Source organism: Pholcus phalangioides, unplaced genomic scaffold (assembly GCF_987345545.1).
Source record: "Pholcus phalangioides strain wild (caught in Gottingen) unplaced genomic scaffold, Ppha-v1.0 ptg000007l_1, whole genome shotgun sequence".
In the NCBI taxonomy this organism is placed as follows: Eukaryota; Metazoa; Arthropoda; class Arachnida; order Araneae; family Pholcidae; genus Pholcus; species Pholcus phalangioides.
Window position 1 is genome coordinate 63,817,160 of NW_028301600.1, and position 23,375 is coordinate 63,840,534.

Genomic DNA, 23,375 nt, shown 5'->3' on the forward strand with positions numbered 1-23,375 from the left:
CCGACACACTCCTTTTATGAACTCAAAAGTGATGACGGCAAAATAACATGCTTCTTTCTCCTAGCGAATACAACTCCACTTAGGCATAATTGAAAATATGAAGCGATGTTAAGCCGGGTTTTCCTAGGAGTAGAATTTCTGCACCATGTGCAGCGTGAAAACTCTGATTGGTTGAAAATCTGGAATTCGGGTTTTTTTTTTACCATTCAGCGTTTTCACGCTGCGCGGGCTGTAGAAACCTGCTCCTAGGAAAAAACCTGGCTTTACAGAAGAAGTTTAACGACGGCTTGCTTTCATCTGATGATGTCATGGCTATCAAAGAATTTTGGAATAGATACAACATAAAGGACGATATTCTCGATGTCGCCGCTGCCTTTGCTGACCTTATATTGAAGTTTATATTGATCGTTTTGTGTGTAAAATGGTATGTATGAAATATTCAGTTTTAAAGGATTTCATTTTCATCCGAAGCCCGCAGTGAAATCACGTTACTGTACATATGCATTAAGAGATTTCTGTTATCCGTCACAGCCCTGGTCCGGACGGTGACGGTTAATCGAAGTTTTAATGTATATAACTGGCAGTAGCCAAGAGAAATATATTGATCGAAGAAAGACTGGAGAAACGATATTTTTCAATGTGTGGATTCTGATGTTAATAAATTTCAATTTATTACTTTTTGCTGCTGCTTGGAATTTCTATTTATAGCTTTTATTGAAAATAATACCCAGATAATTAAATTCATCTGTTTCTGAAATTTGTTCGCAGCCACAATGTTCTCGTGGGAACTCATTAGTATGACATTGGATTATGTTGTGTATAATTGGAAATAAATGAATTCAATTTTTTAAGGTTAAGAGTTAGTTTATTGCATTTTAAATAGTTTGAAATGATTGAAATATCATATAGCTTTATTTTGAGAGTTGATTTTGGATTTTATCAGAGACAAATATATTGCTGTATCATCTGCTTAACTTATGATATTGCCAATTAGCTTGAAATATTGAATATCATTAACATAAATTAAAACTTGTAAGGAGCGAAGCATAGATCCTTGAGGGATAACACTGATAATTTTCTTAAATGAATCGGGGTGATTATCAATTTTGGTTGCTTGTTTTCTGTGTTAAGATAGCTTTTAACCTAATTATAGGCAAAATTCCATTAATTCCGGAATAATATATTTTTTCTAAGGGTATATTATGGTTGACATTTTCCAATGCTTGGCATAAATCGAAAAAAACTGCAATATTTTTTTATTGTTATTTTAACATTTTTATAAATATACTCGGAAAGTTTCAAAATTGGCGTTTTTGTATTTTTATCATAATTATTTTAATTATTTTCTGTATTCTGTATTAATTTGGACATAATAGGAAGAATAGATATTGGTCGGTAATTATTATGTTTATTTATATCTGCAGATTTATGTATGGGTTTTACAATAGCATATTTAAATTTATCAATAAATATACCCTCTGAAAATGAGGTGGTTATCATGTGAGTTAAAAATTTCAGATGTTATTTACAGGTGATTTTTAACATTTTAGCATTTATGCCGTCGTATTCAGTGGCTTTATTGTATTTTAATTTCATAATTATATTTTTTATATATTGATCAGAGGGCATAGGAGTAATTAAAATAGAGTTTATCTGATTATATATGTTACGGTAAATGCCCGAAGACTGGTAAAACCTAGATTTTACTGGTAAGAGCTAGGTTTTACCAAGACGAGTTGGAAATACGCTTGTAAACGTTTTCATTTTGGACTTTTATCAAGTCAAAGCCCATTTTCAATGAAGCGATTAACCATTATAAACTTTTTTTTTGCATTTATGCTGTTCTTTCTCAACTTTCCTGTATTATTGAATTCAAATATCTCTTCGAATATTGTACTTAGGAAAGGGGAATTTTTTTTGGCCCAAGAAAGACAGAGAGAGAGAGCAACAACTTTCCGATTTTGTTTTTGATGACAGGGTGTCCATATAAAAAGTTAATATTTTCATTTTAATAATAATTATATAGCCTTTTGTAACAGGAATGAAGGAATGACGTATCTGAGTTATTTGGATTATTTGGATTATCTGTTATTTGGATAATATTTCTGACTGGAAGTATGCCTCTGGGATCAACGGTTCACCAGTAAAATGCAACAAGGCGAATTAAGTAATCATCCTGTATATAATGAAAATGTATCAGATACGTAATGAATATTTCTGTTCGTCCCTTTGGTTTATTTCTATAAATAAATGATTGATTGAATGAGTGTGTGAGACCATAACTGAACAGAAATCTCATTCTGATGGGCAAAAGCTAATCTTAGCTTTGATCGCTATTCGGAGAAACGATCCGGTGCAGGGTAAGGATCTAGTAAGGGAGATAAAAAGAGCTGCACAGAATTATATACAAAGTCTAGTAAGAGAGATAAAAAGACCTGCACAGAACTATATACAAAGTCTCCAGGAAATTAACGTAGTTGTTGCAATTTCCTGGCATCACATCTAAAATTTCGCGGGAGCAAAAATGCTTTTCCATCCTTCTTGCTCTCTCTCTCTCTCTCCCTCTTGTACGTCGTCGCGGTATAAATGACAGCCACAATTTAAAGTTGGAGTGATAGCTTCTTGTCCTGCTAAGCAGTTTCAGTTCAGGGGAAGAGTATCTTCCACCACCCAAGTCCTTTCTTCGTTTTGTTCTTTTCGATGAGTGATGTAACCGCTGCTAGTGCCCCATGGTGGTCGCAAGCGCTAAGCAAGAAAAAACAAAAAAAAAATATCCAGCAAAAAGAGAAGAGAAAAAGTCGATAAGCTGTTACTTCATGCGTTCGACGTTGAAGGAGGGAACGAAAGCGATAAAAGAAAAAAAAATATATAAAGAAAAAGCTGAGAGATGGAGGAAAGGTATAAGATGGTGAAGGAAGGAACCCCCGCAGTGTTAGAGAATCGATTACCTTTGTGTCCTATAATCTTTGCCTTCCCGTCTTCTTCCTACCTCCAAGATCAATATTTGCTAAATGCAGAACGTTTGGTTTTTCCAGAAAGATTTTTAGTTGAAAATTATTAATAAGCATATTTTTTACCATTTTTTATAAAATGACTCGTGATGCTAACACTGAAACGGACTCCTATTCGATCGATTGGCACTTTGTAATCTGTTGCATTTGCTGTGAGGACTAGTAGCGATTTTCGGATCATTATCGCGCTTTTACCGATTCCCAACATTTTTTGAAGAACTCAAGAGTGATTTTTCAACGTAAATCTTATGTTATAGCCGATGAGCCGAAGACTCGGTGTTCTGTTCTGATCAATAGATGCTTATTGAATATTTATCATTAAACTTGATTAATTTATGCATATACATGGATGCTGCATCATATTCCTAACAAAAATTCCGCGTTTCGTGCAACATCCTTCGTTATACCGACTGCTTTTGAAATATTAATTTCTAAAGAGAAACACGACGTGTTCATTACACGTACTTAGCAACACTTGCGAAGCGTGGATCTTTTCGCATCCGTGTATACAACTTAGAACTCAAGACACTTAAGTCAAACATTAGAAAAACTTCCTTTACATCCACACGAGAATTTCCTACCTTTATTACTCTAAATGCTCCAAGACTCCAGGTAGCAAAAAAAAAAAAGAAAAGAAAAAGAATCCAAGCGAAATTCTTGGGGATTACTTGGGTATGTAGATCAATATTCACATTCCAGAGCAAATACTTCGAGGAAAAGTGGAAGTGAGAAGAGTTTGCCTTACTGATTATGGATCAGAAAGGCGAAAATGACCAGCAGATATGTATTGATAAATGCAGTCAACAGAACTTAAAATGTTACAATAATATATCAGTAATTGGTATTGTTTTTGCTAGGTAGTATATATATATGTGAAATTGGTAGGATTTAAGAAATGGAAAGTTTTTCACGTTAATAATAATTATTAACTGAAAACGTCCCATTTTCGAAATTCTGTCAATTTTCATTTTTGTCAATTACAATTCGTCACGTTGGATTTTGAAAAATTAAATAAAACTCATCGTCAATCCTGAGTCATTCACATGAGCGTCTGTTTCGTGGTATTTACGAAATTTCACATATTTATGAATATTGATTACTTTTTTTACATTTATATCCTCAAATTATTCATTGGTAAATTATGTGATTGTTAAAAAAAGATATTAACATGCATGTAATTTTTAGTTACCGTATTTTAACGTGTATAAGGAACCGAGTTTTGCCAAAAAGTGGGTTGCAAAAAATATGAGGGGTTTCTTAATACATGTGGAAAGAGTATTATAGATACATCTTTTCAACATTTTTTCAAATTTTATGGCTGAAAAATTGGAGGCATGGTTTCTTATAGACATTAAAATATGGTATATAGTAAGTTGTGAGAGTGCATTGCTTTTGTTTAAATTTTTTTCAATTTACAACATGGTATTGTCCTTGATGAATGATCATTGATCATTTTTTGTCGCACCACGGTCATTTTCTGCACACGAGGGCTAATTAGACCGGGACCTACGATTTATTGCCAATTCCGAACGCAGGCTTGTTTTTTATACTCATCGAGCGCTAACCCCTCGATGGGGGTCTCTGTGGTAGCAATTTTTCCTGTGGTCCCTTGATGAATGAAAAATGTTAGTAGCGTAGTTCAATTTATGTTTTCTGGTATTTGGACAGAAACTAATCTTTTTATTTGCTCATCATTATCAATTAATTATCCTCAGATTTGCTTTTTGACGGGTCATATAGATAATATTAATCCCACGAGATTTATAAATAGTCGGTAATATTTTACGACAATCCGAGTTTCCAGACCAAAACATCTGAAAATGATTAACTAGTTTGGAGAATCTGATTAACGTAATTCAAATACATTTCCGTAAAATATACTAACACATCGCGTTGCGCGCATAAAAATGAATATTCCAAAGAGAAAAGTGAAGTATTTAAAAATATCTATTTATATATGAGCATGATAAATGCATTTAGTTTGAGGTATAAAATAATTTAAGTCTATCGTGTATATTTTGGAAAAGCTCTTGTTTCGGTAAGCAGATTGTTCTTTGAAATACCAGGGACTATTTAGAAGATCAGAATTTTATAATTTAGCACCTCATTCAACACTTTTAAAGGTGATCAAATACTTAATAACGATCAGATTACGGGTATTAGCTTGTTAAAGAAATTTGCTATTTATTATACACCGGACAATATAAAGCTGAGCACTTCGTTCGCAGCTATTAAATCGAGAGCTAGGTCAAGTAGCAAGGGAGTAATTTCATTATTGGCTGATCAAAAGGAATTTGTGACTTTACAAAGCTTCAAAACTTTCCTTATTAGCGTTCACTGCATGCTTAACGTCAAGAACACTCTCCTTTTCACGAAATTTGGTTGTCTAAATGGCGAAGAGCTGAATTAATTCTTGAAACTTTAAGAGCGACTGGATCAAGTGCTTTAAGCATTTTAGACTGTTCATTTGATTTGTTTAGGAAATTTTTGAATGAGAGTAAAAAGGGGAAATCAATGAGAGAGAATAGAAAGCATTTTTAGACTGGAGTGCATTAAAGACTGATGGTAAATGTACTTAGGTTACATTTTACAGGAAAACGTTTATAGAAATTTCAAGTCACGTGTTGAGAACCCTTGAAAAATATGTAACTCATATTAAATCAACATCCGTGCAAACTTGGACTTTTTTTTCATAGTTTTTATCTTTTAGTTTTTACATATTTGAGTTAGTTAATTTATCTAATATTTTTTCCATTGCGTTATTTTATCTCAAAACTAATTGAACATGACGTAAAAATTGGCTTAAGATGCGAAATATAATACATTAAATATAACAAAATACAGTAAGTAAACACAAAATTGTTGCGAATAACACACACGCACAAAAAAACAACTCAAGATATCAACAAATGCCATTAACAATTAGGAGGAAGAAACCACTTATAAATGATTATGGACGGGATCACTGGATAAATTCAGCATAACATCGAAAAAAATACAAAATAAGAATTTCTTTTCATGAACAAAAAAAACTCAGATTTTACTTGAATATCTAAATATCTATTTGAAACGGATGATAGGGGAAAAAATAAAACTAATGGAGGTATAGTTAATATTCACACAATTTTATTCCGAAATATTTTGTTAAAAAGAAAGACAAGCATTTCTCTGAGAAGTTTGAAGAAAATAGGCCTTCAAGAGTTATTAGGAAGGACGAAGAAATTGTATATACAGAGGTTCTGTATGAGGCTCATTCTATTCATGAAGCAGGACTTGAACCAAAAAAAAATCCATTCTATACTTGATAAAAATGGCGCATAAAGGTTAGTTCTCTTCGTAGTTTCTTAACAAGCTCTTGGAAACAAGCTGAAAAATTCATATATTGCTTCAAGGGGAAATAACTTCTACCCTTTCGCGTAGAGCGTATTTTCCTCGTTCTTGAATGTTTTCTTCATCCTTTCGGTGAATCATCCAATATATAGGGGATTATAATTTCCATATTTCCATGAAAATACTTAACATGGGAAATTATGTCACTATAAAAGGGTAAAGGAAATGATCTCGGTGATAACAAACTACAAACATGTCTGTACAGGTTCGATATTTTAAGAATAACAGTCCGGAAAAATGATAAAGTTGCTATAAAAATTGATGTATCGCAAAAATAAAACACTTTGGATCTAAAATAAAAATACTTTTAGCTAAACAAATTTATCTTAAAAATACGAAATTTTCTACCTAACAATAGTTGTAAATATATATAAATAAACAAATATATTTTTATTAGCTGATACACACATTTATGTAGTGTATTAGCTAATTATTATAATATTTTGTATCATAAATGATTATGTACAATTGGCCAATTTAAAAAAAATTAAGAAAATAAATGTATTGTTAACACCTTGCGTGCATAATAAAATAGCGTAACATCAATGCAATTGAATAGAAATTGATTCACAATAAAGAAAACAGTTCAGTTCATCAAATGAAGTAAATGCAGCATTCGAATTTAATTGACTGAATCATGTTCAAAATTAAATTTTATAAATTCAAAATTTGAATAAGGACTATATCTCAAATATTTCGCTTCATTTGATGAACACATAACAGTTTTCTTTATATTGAATCAATGTTTATTTAATCACGTTGATGTCATGCTATACTCATGCCCGTAAGGTGTTAATGATACATTTCTTTCTTAATGTTTGTAAATTAAAAAAAAAAATAAATCGGAGTTATATAAAAACATTCTGTTGACATAACAAAAATGAAGATAAATCTATCAAAGTGAAATAAATCAACCGTTAAATAATATAGCTAATGAATATTTCTACTAGAGAATATTTTTCAGCCTTTTTGGAAATGTTAAAAAATATTAGACCCCCCCCTTAAACAAATTAATATAAATAAGAAATATATAACGCAAATTTTTTTTTTAAATTATGCATTGTCCTTATATATAACAGAATGTAGGTTATTGAAAGAGTGCCTAGGCAAAGCGGAGAACAAGTAGTTGTTTTGACATCTTTATGGGGAGTATAATTCCTCTAAATTATCTTTTGTTTTAGATTATCATAAAAATAATATTTTTGATGTAATAAAGCAGACGTAGTTGAAAAATAGACCTAGTCACTCTTTGACTTTGGATCTATGTATTGTATGTACATGCTCGCTCGCTCTTTTCCAGTTTGGTGGATGTTCTGGTCCATTCTTAGATGCAGCTAGAGTTTTGATAATCGTCCATTTCTTTGCTACAGCTCACGTCTAGAGAAAGATGGAAATGGAGATTAATTCTGTTCGGTGTATTGGAAAGCTGAGTGAGAGGCGAACTTGTTTGCTGGAAGCTCTAGATCATTTCGAACAAGCAGCGGCATCCATTAACTATGAAAAATTTTCCGTTTGTGAATTCGCTGCTCCAATTTTTGTTCTGCCCTCCACGAAAAACGAAAATAGACGGTAATTCTACCATCTTCAGGGATCGATCAAAATGTCATCAGAGAAGTCCACGCAACAAGCTTGTTAGAAAATAAAGAGTTATTGAAGGAACGGCTACGCTTATATGCCGATCACACGGGATGATTCTTTTGTGCAAAAGATCAATGGCTCTTTGAATCTCGAGAGCTGAATAAATTATGAGAACGAAGCACGATAAACATCTTTTATATTCTTCTGGTATTTATAACTCAGGAATTTTTCCCATTCCAAAAATTTGCATTTCCGGGAGTAACAATGAGCAAACACCGTCGAGAAGAGCTTCACAAAACCGATTTTAGCAGCACCTAATATGCATTCCCGATGGTTCAAAGCATGTTTACCTTTCTTTGAAACATGCTCAGTCATTATTTATATGTTCACGCGTGCACGTTGCATTATATTTTACGATTTCTTAAATCCACCAATTTACATCTGGTGTAAACAAAAAAAATCCCTTGAAAATAAAATTGAAATGTTTTTGCTTATATAACACATGCGTAACTCACATTTCCATAATATCTCAGGTTTTTGTTTACGTATCCATTCTGGGAATAAATCTTAAAACGCCAGTTAAAAAGGGAAAATATGTTTGAATGAAATGGCATAGCATGCATATTAGACTGAAAACATTTTCCTCACATGACATGATATAATCTAGGTTCGTCCCATTTTCTTCCCAGCTTTCACACAAATAATAAAAATCGTGTAAAAAATAAATACTGAAAATTTTTTCACGCATAGAATATTCTAATTTGCGAAGAAAACATATGCACGGTTTTGTTTCTCTAAAAAAAAAGGCTTTTTACCATGGTATGGCAGAAAAATATTAGTTGAACGCATTCCGCGCGTCTCACAGTTCATAAATTTTAATAGGAAATAATTTGCATGCCAAAGAACAGAAAGAAGTGAAGTGTTAGGAATTAAAAAAAAACTCTTTAGAAGCTACCTTAAAAATGACTCCTTGTGTAAAGTTACTCTTTTCATGGGTCTCTCGGAAGAGCTTGAAGAAGTATCTGTGCGTAAAGATTAGGTGAGATATTTACTCCTTTACACAAGTATTTCAAAACTAGTATTTTCTTTGGACTGATGGACTAAGTTAAAGAGAGAACTCCTTTCTTTAGTAGTTGTTAAAGTAAACATTGCTGTTATTCAAGGTTAGATAATATATCTTTTATATATCACAGTCAAAAAATGTGCTATGTATGATGAAACTAGGAGTATTCCCTTCTACAAGTTCACGAAAACGGAAGGAAGTTTTCTTTAATGAAACATCGTATCACCCCCTAGATTTCATTAAAGATATTAAAATATAAAAAAGCGGCTATTAAATTAAGAAAAATCTAGAGTGAAAGTTGAAGGTCATGAAGGAAAACTGAAGATGAGTTTATTTTGTGAAGTTTATCTTGTGTGTAACCACTTCATAATCTTTCATATGGTTTTCATTCAAATAGGATTTGATGTTATTTTATTAAAACTTAGAAGAAATCGATGCTTTGAAATTTTTTTGTAATTACATCATGCAAGAGTCATTATAAGTAGTTTATGCATTCATTTTCACATTCATCTTTTTTTCGAATAAAGTAAGTGTAGAAAGCGCATTCGAAACTTAGCAAGTTATGCTAAAATGAGGTCCCTTTCATCAGTGACATGCCCGAGGCATGTAAAAATTCTTGCCGGGCATGTATTTTTTCAACCACATGCCCGACGCGGGAACGTAAAAAAACAAAAAACTAGTACCCTTTGGGTTTTTATTATGATTATTGGCGATGATGCAAGTGTTTCTTCAACATCCCTTCTTTTTGACATTTAAAATGACATTTAAAACATTAAAGACTAACTTTTTTGTTACTGGGGGAAATTAGCATACGGCCGGGATCAGTCATTTTGTTTCTCGCCAAAATAACTTGTATGTAGGAGTAAAGGCAAATATTGGTTTTTATGGCATATAAATACAGTGTTTATACCAGGAAGTTTACTAGGGCGTTAGTACCCCCAGTAAAATAAATGGCACGTGTAAAATTGACAATTTATTTGGATATTTTTCTCCAATTGAACTGTTTCCATAACCGGTTGAGAAGAAAAAGGCTTGGGTAAGGACCTCCTACAGACACGGTGTGTAATAAGTTTTGTTGACGGAAGCTCCTTAATAATAGTTATTTAGGAGATATTAGTTATTAATATTTAATTTCCAGCTAGAACTCTGTTAGGCACTTGCGCAGGAGAATGTAGTCAATGCATTTTATATCTATTTTATTCTTACGAAATTTAATATTTTGCGGAATAGTGCTGTTACGTCCGTCGCACATGCCCCAGTCCGGTCCTGGAACGTAAATAGGCTATGATTCCATGAGCGAAGTGAACAGTAACTTATCGACTTCTTTTCAAACAACAACAGCGCAGAAAATTGTAACTGACTGATCTCATATTTCCAATTAGTGAGGGCATTAATTTTATGAGGATCAGCATTGATAGTTCAAAAATTGATTAATTTGACTCGGGATCTAATGGGATGTCATAACAAGGGAGGGGACTGGCAAGGGGCGGCAAGACAAATGAGATTGAGAAATTCTGTGCTGGTTTTGGTCATATCAAGTCACAGTAGTAATAAAGCAGATTCAGATGATGATTTGTATTAGAAATTTGTGTATTCTATATTTTTGAATAGGATTATGTGTGAATAAATGCTACATATGAAGCTATTCTTTCAGCAATGATTCTTTCAAAAAACACGGTGTTTCAACAATGAAAAATTATTTTTACTATGAAATAAGTAAATTCAGTAATAATATTTAGCAATATTTTTCGAGCACGTAAAATATTTTTTTGGGGATGTATTATATGAAGTCACATGCCCGACCGGGCATATTTGTGGAAGAAATACTAATCTTGTTTGAAACCAGATCCGACATAAATAATAAAAAAATTTTAGCAACTTGTTATTCTAATTTATGCTAATATTTGAATCCATGGCATTAAACTTTTTTTGTCTCTGAAATATAAAATTTCTGCAAATGCTGCTGTGTATGCGTTATACTTTTAATAAAATAATATCATCTCAACTTCTCAGACCGGATTCTTTCATTCGAATTAAAAATCAAGTGCTTTAAAGAACAATTTTGAATGATTCATTATACGTTTCTTCTGAGTCATGAAATCACAACAATTCTTTTAAATTATTCACTAGAAAATTTTTACTTTGAAACTAATTAACGAAAGCCCTTGTATTTAAGTAATCTTCTCAATGCTGTATGTTCACGTTAATAAAAGGTGTCCTTTGGAATGTAAATAAATGCTTCAATGTAATGCTCCCGAACTAACGGTTTCAAACTCATAGGTGAATTGTTTGTGTGATTTAATTACCACCTTATAACTTAATTAGACAGTTTCAAAGAGAAAAATATGTGGATACTGTAATATTTTTCGTTATAAACAGTTTGCAGATATAGATCGTTAACGAATAGAGAATGATAAACCAAGCGAGTATATTGCAAATTTTCAGTGTCTGTATTCGCACGTCCAATAGGGGGTGGTAGCGTATCTAATGCATTTATAGTGTTCTAACACCGAAGAGATATTCTCATATCCAATAGGTATAGCTGAGTTGAGAACAGCTGTAATAAATTCTATTCAGATAAAAATCAGCTGTCTTGTGGAAGCGAGAAGCTGAAATACTGTGGGTAGGTGGATGCCGTGGGTCTGATCACCCCCTCCTCCGAAATGTGAGGAAATGAATATGTATATGTTAAATATATTGTTCTATCATTTTGGTTATTTCCCGAAATACCAGTTGTCCCCGTTCGAGAGAAATTTCTGGATAAGCCCCTGTGACTTTCCGGAACACAAATTTACAGAGATAACTATAGCGGATCGACCTGTGACGCGAGACTGACGGGAGACTGTTTTGTAAAAAGAAAAGGATTATGACGTCAGTCGTGCTGATTTTGAAATAGTATATAAGATGACTCTAATGCTGTTTTGTTGCTTACTTGTGTGATTTTATTTTAGTACTAACGCAGGTCATCATGCTCAACTAGTCGTTTTAACGTTTTTAATATTTACTACTGTTAATTTAGTTTTGTTATGCAAATATGTTCTTAGTTTAAATTAAAAAAACCTTCTACGTAATTAATTAAGTAATAGACTGCTGCATATAGCCTCATAACTACTTTTGTTGATACAACCAGCCTCATCAATATATACAATATATATATATATATATATATATATATATATATATGCTTTTTTACGCGGAACCACTTGATATCTAAACGCATTACGTAATTAATGAGTTAGTGTATTAGTAATTAAACACCGTATTTCTTTTTAACCCCTTGCGGTCCAGAAGCTTTTCTCGGCACTTCGTTGGTACAGTTCATACTCTATAGCACCTCTACCACAAACAGGAAGAAGCCTGGATGTTTGTCCCTTTGCAGATTTTGTATTTTGTATAGCTTATGAGTTTTACTTAGAAGGCGAATTCATAGGGGCCTTCCTATTATCGTAAAGGGATTTTGTAGCAATTAAATGCAGTTTTTCCTGATGCGGACCTGTGTCGAGTCCACCCTCGACATAGGACCACAAAAGGTTTAACGTATCAATTGTGGTAGAATTCATGACTTCCGGGGGTAAGCTATATCATTTGTTCACAATCCTGTGAGAAAAAAATTCCCTGAGACACCACAACCTGGAGTTGTCCCTTACTAATCGATACTGGTGTCCCTTGGTCGAAACACTTGATCGCCGGTGTGTTAATAATTGATGGTCCAAGTAAACTTTCCTCCGACTTCTTCTTGTCGACCGTAGGTCCTCGGCTGTACTGCTACTGCGATTTCAGGCGAAATAACTGGGTTCCAAACTCCCAAAAGAAAAAAAACAACAACAATTGTTTTCATTCATTATCCAACTTCCCCAACGAAACCGTCATGTCTCCTCAGTACAAACTTTCAAACTCCACTCTCTTTTTCGAATGTCTCAATCCCTTTTCTCCTCTCTCGAACTTTCTTCCGCCTCTTTTTCCCTCAGCCTTATTGCAACTCTTTTCTCCTGAACCTTACAGTCCATAACAAAATACATCCCGTTGAAAAAAAATAAATTAAAAACTTCAATCATATTCCTTGACACCTTTGTTCTTCTGTAATGCTTGCGTTTCTTTCTGCAATGTAAACATATTCAGAAAATCTGAACGTTACGGTAAAAGCCCGAACATTGGAAAATTCTGGATTATACCCCCCTGGACTGTTAAAATTAGATACATTAAGTTGGTACAAAAATACGAAGAATACTTTGAATTCCAGGCTTTTGCAGTGAAATGCCAGAATTAATTGTTCATCAATCACACATTCAGAATAAATGATCACTTATTAACTACGTATAACGTGTATGTCTAAAACATTCTGTGAACGGTCTGATATTTCAACGATAGAATGTGCCAGGTGCGAGAGAAAGCATACCGCCATTCAGAAACATGTGGGGAAGCGCCATCTGGCGTAGAGTACCCGTGACTGTTGGAGTGGATTTGGTGAGTACTGTCAAACGTAATCAGTGTGAAGAAGAATCAGAATTCAATGAATCAACGAGTGCACACATGGTTCTGCTACAAATTAGACAGCGTGAAAGTTCACGAAAATGTAACGGCATGGAAATCGCGCGATCATAATAATGTGTTTAGAGACAGTCACTGATCTTATGTTAGCAACTATCGCAATACGTGGATCATGTCTTGGGTTATACTTATCCATAGCCACGTCGAACGTGGTTCATCCTCAGTTGTTTCCTTCTTATGAAAGTGTTTGAACCAGTCTTCAACACGTTTTATATTCACGGCTTTCAAATTCGTCACCTCTGACATCAACATTTTATGTGTGTTCGTTATCGTTTGCCTCAATTTTAAGCAGAGCTTTATGTTCACTTGTTTCTCCTTTGCAATACATATACACAGTGGGCATATATAGGGCGGCCATAAAATGGCTTTGCCGATAAGCGAGCCCCTAGTGGCCGCAAAAAAAAACTAATGTGAATGAAATTCGAGATATAGGTGTTTTAGAGTATGTGCTCCAGAACTAGATAAGAAACAAAAACCTATCTTCCGCGGTTACTGTTACAACAGCAAAATTTCGAAAAATTCGAATACCAGCACTCATTTTTATGCATTGGAAAACGGCGTATTGGAATATCGGTGTAGTAAAAGCTATGAATGGCGTTAAAACGGTACCTGTAGCACCATAAACGAGGCGCAGAACACAGAGAAAGATCTCACTAAGGTTTAGTGCGCTAACCGCTCGGTCGAGGACTTCCGCAGATCTGTAGGCACCGGAGGAATATTGCACATGTAACTCTTGCAAACAGACTATGAAATCACGACATCCACTATAAAAACAAACAATGGATGTCAAGTTTTCATTGCCATACTCTCATTAAATATCTTTTGACCAATTTTAAATGGTTTTTTTTAATTTTGAATCCCCTATTCCATATTATCCCTCAAAAACGATTTTTTTAAACTTCTTTTTTTCAGACATATTCCTTTTTAAATACAATACATCTGTCAATGAAAAGACACGATTCCATATTTTCTAAAAATAAAGGTTTTAGGTTTCTATTATTGGAGTAATCGAAAAAATAAAAATGATGGCTCCAAAAAATGGCTCGGGGATCCATGATGTTCTTAAGTCAGCCACCTCGTTGGGCAATTTGCCTGTTGTGGCGTTGTATTTGTATTTATTTGTATTTAGAAGGGAAAAACTGAAATGTTCTTTGCTTAATGATTCACTCAAAAATTATGTGAATGACAGTGATAACCAAGGCCCGGATATTGTTGCCTTTAAAAATCTCGAAAAATGACTTGAAAAAATGCCCTAAAAATTAGAAAAAAAAGCCATCAAAATAATAAAGCAACGTTCTCTTGAAAAACCGGTTATGTTCGAATGTCGAAAGAAAACATTTTGACAGCATCAAAATCATATGTAATTTTTTTTCTCTCGTTTAGATTTCGTCAAAAATAGCAGTTTTTCTGATAAACAAGTTATAATTCACGAATCGGTTAGTAAAAAGTGGCGCTATGCACCCCCCCCCCACAAGAGTGGGACTGACAGGGCTCCGGCTTGGGGGCCTGAGAAGGTTCTTATCAATTTTTTTTTCACAAGAAATTCACTATTGAGAGGAGCGCGAAGAATGTGATTGGAGAGCCATGTTGCTAGATGTGGGGAGCGCCATGACTAGTGTACTGATGGAGGGAGGCATAGGGTTTTTGCTGTAAAAAAAAGACCCCCCCCCCCCGAGAAAATCCTGTGTATGCCTATTGTAAGGAAGTCTAAAAGCATCTTTTATTTTATTTTCAAAGAAATTGAAGCATATTTTTTTCATAAGTGCTTCTTAATGCAATCAGTATTCATATAATTTTTTCAAGTTTTTCCATTGTTAAAAAATTCAAAAAGTAAAAAAAAATATCGTGAAAATGCCAAAAAAATGCCCGAAAACTCAAAAAAATGTCTTAACAATGAAAAAATTAAAAAGATGCAAAAAAAAAAAAAATTCAAATGTTATCAACTTCCGTGCCGTGGTGATAATATATTTTCTTTTTTTCACAGGTTTTTCTCAAGAAATTCAAATACATTATTAGGACGAATAAAAATTGGAAACTGTAATATAGGTAAGCTTTTTTTTATGATATATTTCACACATTCATACTTCAAAAAATAGTTTTACTAAATCAAAAATACTTTCTCTAACCATGTCGGTATTATAATCATGAAGGAAACTGGCGTTACCATCAGTATTCACACGATCCATTAATTTCTTTGGATTGTGAAAAGTTTTGAATAGTTTAACAATGGGGGGGGGGTTATATTTCATGATAGATATGCATGCGACATGACTGCAGAAAAATATTGATACCGCAGAGAGTCCCGCACCAAGGGGCGCACCAACCCCTCGGTGAGTATTACCAAGTGATTCACTGTATGGGTGACTGAATGACCATATGAATGATCAAGCGAGTGACTGTATGAATGACTGAATGACCATATGAATGATCAAGCGAGTGACTGTATGAATGACTGAATGACCATATGAATGATCAAGCGAGTGACTGTATGAATGACTGAATGACCATATGAATGATCAAGCGAGTGACTGTATGAATGACTGAATGACCAAGTGAATGACTGAATGACCAAGTGAATGACTGAATGACCAAGTGAATGACTGAATGACCAAGTGAGTTACCGTTTTCGTGATCAAGTTAGTGACTGTACGAGTGACCGTTTTCGTGATCAAGTCAGTGACCGTATGAGTGACCACATTCACTTGGTCTCTCATATGGTGAAATACTGACACTCACTCATACGGTCATCTACTCGTTCACTCATACGCTATTCACTCCTCCTTTCGCTGACTTCCATCATGCACCCACTCATTTGGTCACACACTTGTCTACTCAAACGGTCACGCACCCATTCAATTAGTCACTCATGAATTCACTTGGGCACTCATATGGTAATTCGCCCACTCACTTGGTCACTCATACGGTGAGTGCAGGCGAGTTGTCAGGGGTGAAATGTCGGAGGTGAAATTTCCGTGAAGCGACTTTGGTGGATCTAGATATACTAGAGCTGTATGTAATATTGCTAGAAAAAATAAGAACATATATATAACATCTCCTACTACTTGGTATATACAGTACTCCTGCATATACAGGCTGCCCGGGTTATGGGTATACAAAAATGGTTTTATTGAGAGAACCATGCATGCTCAGTTATGAAGATACTGCACCGTCGATAAGGGATTGCTCCACGTTTTTAATCCAAGTTTTCTACGTATTTCCACTGTCAACAGTTGCGCTGTCATCACGGGGCGCCGCGATCGGCTGAAGTTGGTTTTCTGTAGTTTTCCAACTTCAAGATGGAAATGCGAGCCAATTTTCGATTTCATAAAAAAGTCTCTCCACACAGAGCACATACATACCAGCACACTGTATTTAAAATAATTCACATATAGCACGTGATGTAGGCAAAAAAAAACAAAAACTGCCGAATCGTTTGTTTCTGAATTCGGAAAACAGATGGCTGCACTTTTGGAAATTTTGACGTGCATTCCTCAGAAACAAAATTTACGATTGCACACTGCACATACACGACACATTCTGACATGTATCAATCCGTTAAAAGTTTCTAAGAGGAATATTTACAAGATACATTTCTGTGGTTTAGTAGTAGCAGCATGTGGACGTCACAACATAAGATTCAGTGTTTGCTTAGGCTAGGTGAATTTAAATTCGTGATGCGTGTTGACCACTGTGTACGAACTAAGTGAAATGCAAAAGCTCTTACAGGATTTGAAACAACGTCTGCAGCAGTTTTTTTAATCACTTCAATGCTATTAACTCTTTAAACGGTATTGACAAGTTATCTTGGCCCCCTTAAAAGCCTCTTATTTTAGCATTGGCAAGTCCAGATGTCTTGTTAAGTTGATTTCTTAATGAAACTCTTGTCCCCGTATTTCTTAAATTGCACGTGCTGAAAATCAGAAGATTACAACTTCCATTGAAAAAGACATCGTTATTTAAAGGCTGTTAAGTGATTTCTACCGTGCCGCGAAAGGGTTGTAGAATCAGTAAGAGATCAAATAAAGTTTGAACATCTGCTGGGATACTAAGGAGTCTCATATTGAATTTTATTAGCCTGCAAATAAACTTGAGGATCTGCCCTCTTCAATGGAACTTAAATTTATTAGTTATTCAGTGTGGTTCTCTCACTATAAGCCATTTGGTTACCTTTTCCCCGGACACCCTGTATTTATTTTAACAGTTGGAGGGACTCGTATTGAGTAAAGTAAAGTTACGCATACATAAAATATATGGATTATGATTATGGTAGTGCTTAATAGCTCCATCATTATTTGGTAAATTCATCGAAAGTACGTACTATATCCACGAATGAATAAAATAAAACTCGTTTCGAAATTACGTGTACTTTAATCTTATGAAAGGCGAAGAAAACCCACTTTGTTTTCATCAATCTAATGTCCATGAAGGCGAAATGGCTCAGACTGGTCTTTTCCAGCTGGAAAACGAGAGCTATCAGTAATTGTGACACAGGAAATGCATAGGAGCCCCCTTTGATACGCCGTTATAAATTATATTAGCTGAGCTTTGAGTATTAGGGAAGCTTCATTAACGGTTCTCTCGACAGAAATCATTACTCTCGGTCATTTTGCTGAAGTTTTCGTTGCCTTTGCTATAGAAAGCAGAATCCACATCGCGTGCCACATCGTCGAGGTCTGCGGACAATCATCTTAAGAGCATACGAAACACGCTTCATCAAAACAGATGCTGCATCGTTTCTGTAGCTTTGGATGCCACAATATAACGTACGGCAACATATTTTTATATTTATCACGCTTCACATATTACTGACACACTAGACTCACTCATTTATATTATGGGGAGAAATAACCAATAATTTACAATTAGCGTAAAATAATATACAGCTGCCCAAAGGGTTGTAGTCAAACTTCCTCTGAAGAATACTTGGATGTTATAATAAATTGTCACATCAGTGCAATTGCTATTCTATTTTGAGCACAACAATGCAGAAATTATACTGCTGAAAGGATTGAATGGTAATGATATTTTAAAATTAATTTTCATTAATGAAATATTTATGAGATGATTTCCATTTTTGAATCACATGAGTAAGGGTTATACGTATAATGGGATGAATCGAGAAGCGCTATCCATACTTAGAAAAGACAACTATAATTTTGTTTTATTATAATCATTTGTTTGTGTTAGTTTCATTTTAGAGTGCGTATTTGTTTCTCGTGGTAATTGCTCTTATTTTGGGTTGCTATATTTTAGTTATATTTGTTATATTTGGCATCCATATTTGTATAGGCATCTTTTTTAGCCTCGTCGTTGGATATTTTGCCTGTGTTGTGGCCTTTGTATTCATAATTATTTCACTCAGCAACTCTTAACGGATTTTTCTCTTACTTTCTCTCGCCATTCCTATTTATATTTCAAACCACCAATCATTTAAATACAGCAGTATTATCGATGGTGTTTAGTTTGTTAATTTAGTTTAGTTTGTTTGTTAGTTTAAGAGGTTAAAATAATCTAACGCGTGATTCCATTTCTCTTTTTTTAATCTGAAAATAACAAGATCATGTAGTAGTGAATATCAACGTGTTCATTAAAAGAATATTTCAAATTTTTTCTGAAAATCAAATTCCGTGTACGAAATCTGTATTCCCTTGGCATTGAAACGAATAAACTTTTGTGACGCATACAACGTTTACATTTCACCCTTTCATTTATCGAGAATACGTGACTTTTTGACGATACGAAGCGTGTATTTTCAGATACATTCAATATATTCGTGAGGAAATTTCATTCGATTGATTCCACAATGACGTGCTTTCATCGAAAAGATAGATTTCCGTTGCTGAGATTAAGGTCAATGGCTATTATATGGTGGAGATGTAAAAGTAGAAAAATCTAAGGACATGGTATATATATATATATGACATGTGTATATACTTATTTATATGTGTGTGTGTGTGTGTGTGTGTATATATATATATATATATATGGAACTTTTTCAGCATATTTCCTCAACTTACTCAATATGCATTTCTAGAAGATATAGATAAATTCTAAATCACAATCAATGTAACGATCTTATTGAAATAATATAGTACAAAAAGATATTTTGAAAAGAATTGCTGCATTACAAAACTTACGTATATAACAAGTGAAGATTTTGGATGCCGAAACTTAGAATATATAGTTCTATTCGTTCAAAATTTTTTTTCATTATGCTTACTCGGAATTTATTTTCCAGATTACGTATGATAATTCCGTTTTTTAACATAATTTTAAACTATGTGACTGAAATTTATTTTGATTAAATTATAAAAAAAATCCAGTAAGAGCGCTCAAAAAATCTAAAAGAATAATAAGTAACGGGAAATTTTTTTACATCAATTGATTGAAATAAATAGAGTTAGCAGTTTTCGCTGCCGTAAAGTTTTCGACTCTTTTTGAAAAAGACAAAAAAAAAAAAAATAAATAAGAACCTTCGACCCCGCGACAAAGGTTTTATGAAATTTTTCATTCTTTTTGAGGTGGAAGTTGTTTTGTTTTGTAACAAACAAGATTTTCTTCTCTGTTCAGGTTTTCACTAGCACTGACTCAAAGATTTCTTCAATATTTCCCAGCCTTTTCACATATTTTCATAAATATTTTATTGAAAACTAGAAAGGAAGTATAAATTTCACAGTTTTAGAATCTTCATACACATGGTGTATTATGTCACCAACGAATAGAAGGCAAATATACGAAAAACACAAAAATTCCTAATGCATTTCGACACACAGTGAGTGTCGTAAATGCATTAGGAGTTTTTGTATTTTTCGTTCATTTGCCTTATTTACTGCTGAGTTCTTAATATTCTTGGGTGAAGTTGATCTACTCTTCCACTTACGTGTATGCGTATGTATTAAAATTCGCATGAAAAGAATTCCTTGAAATATGAAACATTGAACATAGAATCATTTTATTTTGTATAAAAGTTCAAATATCATGCTACGCATATTACATTTGCCAATAGCAATTATTAATTATATTTCTTTTATCGAGCTGTTTGACGTCACAAGAAAAATCCATTGCAGTAAGAACTGCGCAAGCCCATTTATATTTTGCATTGCTACCAGTGAATTAATATTAAATTCCATTGAAAATTCGTTGCGAAGTTTTAATTAACTTTGGTTGTTTTACATTGGATTTGATATGTGAATAGTTAAAAACATTGGATTATGTTAGTTTATTTAAATTGATATTTTTTTTTCGTTAAGGCTGTTTCGTAAGTTGTATAAAATAGTAGCAAAAAAATAGAAACTGTGTGTGTGTGCATCATAGAACTACAAATGCACAATTTCAATTAAAATATTCTGATAATATTTTTTTAACACACAACATTTCTCACCATAATATAAATAGCAACGGAGTTAGGATAGATAACGATTATTCAACAGCTAAATTGTCTGCATTTATTACTTTCGATGTATTCTGAACATGATGAAAGAATGAAAGAAAGGCGGAATTTTTGTTTTTTTCTTGCCATTGACAGGTTAAATTTTTTTCCCATCGGGGGTATGCATCATTGTAGCTAGCTAGCTAATTACAAACTCAGCAAGAATTCTGCTCTTTCCCAGAAATTGATTTTTCATTAAGGATGCGGGTCTCAAGAGCTTCGAAAGAAAAGACAAGGGAATCAAAGTCAACTTCGTGGAAATTTCCAAGACAGGACGTGTTTAAAACAGCGATTATATCAGCTGAAGGCAAATACCAAGAGAAAAGAGCTGGTCATGAGCATATTTTACTAAATTAAAAAAAAATTGCTGCAGACAAAAAAAAAATTAAATTCTCGCGGGTATTCAAATTCATTCTTATCATAAAGAAAAGTCGATTCATTAGAAAAAATCAGCTTAGAATTCATTATGCTTGAGGTTTATGAGCGTGAAATTAACTTTAATTGACTTTTTCTCCTTGAAATTCTAGTGATTCCGCATCTATAAAACTTTTATTAATATCAATTCAATAGTGAAAAGTAAAGTCTCATAAGGTTTTCTACATGGTAAAGAAATTTTAATTGAATATGTGGCTTCTTAGTAACTGCAGCGTTATTGTTGTGAAGCTAATACAAGTTTTCTCGTTATCATATACAGTGAAAAGTTGATATAACGATATTCCGTGGACCAAGAAAAAATATCGTTATAGCGAGATTATCATTATATCGAGAGGCAGCAGTTTAAGATTAGAATGTAGACATTTCCAAACAAAATTTGAAAAAATATCGTTCCAGAGGGATTTATTGTTTATCGAGTATTGTTGTAGGAGGTTTCACTGTTTTGAATAAATAATTTTCTTCTCCAACATTGCTTGTAAATGAAAAAAAAAAATTGCAATTTTAGTTACTCGTAGCCATGGTGAATATTATTTTCATGGAAATATTTTTTTTCAAATATCGGGATCCTCACGTATTCCCAAGGGATCAGCATGATCCGGTCAGGGAATTTGTTGGTGGTAGTAGACATTCATGCCCGAACCGGGATTCAAACCCAGACCTGCACACAGTGAGAGGTTAGTTCCCTAACCACTCGACTGCAAGGCGACAAATCTGTATATATATATATATATATATATTTTTTTTTTTTTTTTGCTTCTTATAATTTTTTTATATAGTTGTAAATTGTGGCCATATGTGGATATTTTTTCTCCATAATTGAAATGATACCGTTTTTTTCCTTTCTAAATAATTAACTTGTCGTATATGTGCAAAGCAGTGCATATTCTTTACAATGTCAATTGCATTGTATTAATTGTAATTAAAGCATATGCAAGCATTGAGAGAGAGAGAGAGAGAGAGAGAGCCACTAATACTGACATTAATGAGTAGTCACCAGTAAACACTAATAGTGTCTAAATGAATGTCTCTTATATGAATCTCTCCATGTATATTCAAAAATCTATACAGTATATTTTTAGATAAAACATGTGCATAGACACATCATACTCTTTCTGTTTCCCAAAGTGCTTGGCTGTCCATATTGCTATCGCAGTGAAAAAATATATATATATACACAACCATGATGATTAAAATATGCAGGATATTTACCATAGGGTACATTAGCAAAATTTTGCTTATTTAATTTGTTACAGTACTGTATAACATTGATGATTCCTCTAAGGAGAGAAAAAGAACGAATACTACTCAACGAAAACAAAAATTGTATATACATTTTTCAAAGGAAGTTGGAGAGTAAGTTTTAAAACTATAGAAAGTTTAAGTGAAAACAAAATTATTGGAAAAGTAATCAAAGAAAACTACTTCTCACTAGATGATGGAATTCTAACATAATTATCAATGGTTCTACCAACGTACAAAAGAAGCTGTACATCATGAAAAATTTGATAAAATGGAAAAAAAAATAGTTTTTCACACACACACACATAACGACATTACTAAATTTCCTTTGAAGCAAAAAAAGCAATTTTCGTCTAGAGGAATTCGCTATCGATACCAAAAACTTCAAAAAGTTCTTCACCACATTCTGTACGGATGTTCAAAAGTTACAAGGTTTGAAAATAGACTCTATTTAAGCTTAGTTACGCATTAAAAACAGCGACTTTACAGTTTATTAAAAAGCAATGTAATACCATCAATCCAAAGCAGTTGAGGAATTTTCTGAAAGTGTCATATATATAATGTTTTTAATGGAAGAGGAAAAAAAAGGAAAAAACATTCGTAATTATATTTTCAATGTTTCAAGTTATGTGCTCCAGTTACTTCGATCATTCATTTGGATTTTTCACGAATATAAGGAGTC

The 23,375-nt window shown here is 33.4% G+C and overlaps 1 protein-coding gene across 5 annotated transcripts in view; it reads left to right on the plus strand.

The window, feature by feature from the left end:
* LOC149085621 (SCY1-like protein 2) overlaps positions 1 to 23,375 on the plus strand; it is a 390,639-nt gene that overhangs the window by 123,478 nt on the left and 243,786 nt on the right. For all 5 annotated transcript variants that reach the window (XM_089233764.1, XM_089233763.1, XM_089233765.1 and 2 more), the window contains exon 2: positions 15,575 to 15,636. The gene's annotated coding sequence lies outside the window, so the exon portion shown is untranslated. The remainder of the gene's footprint in view (positions 1 to 15,574; positions 15,637 to 23,375) is intronic.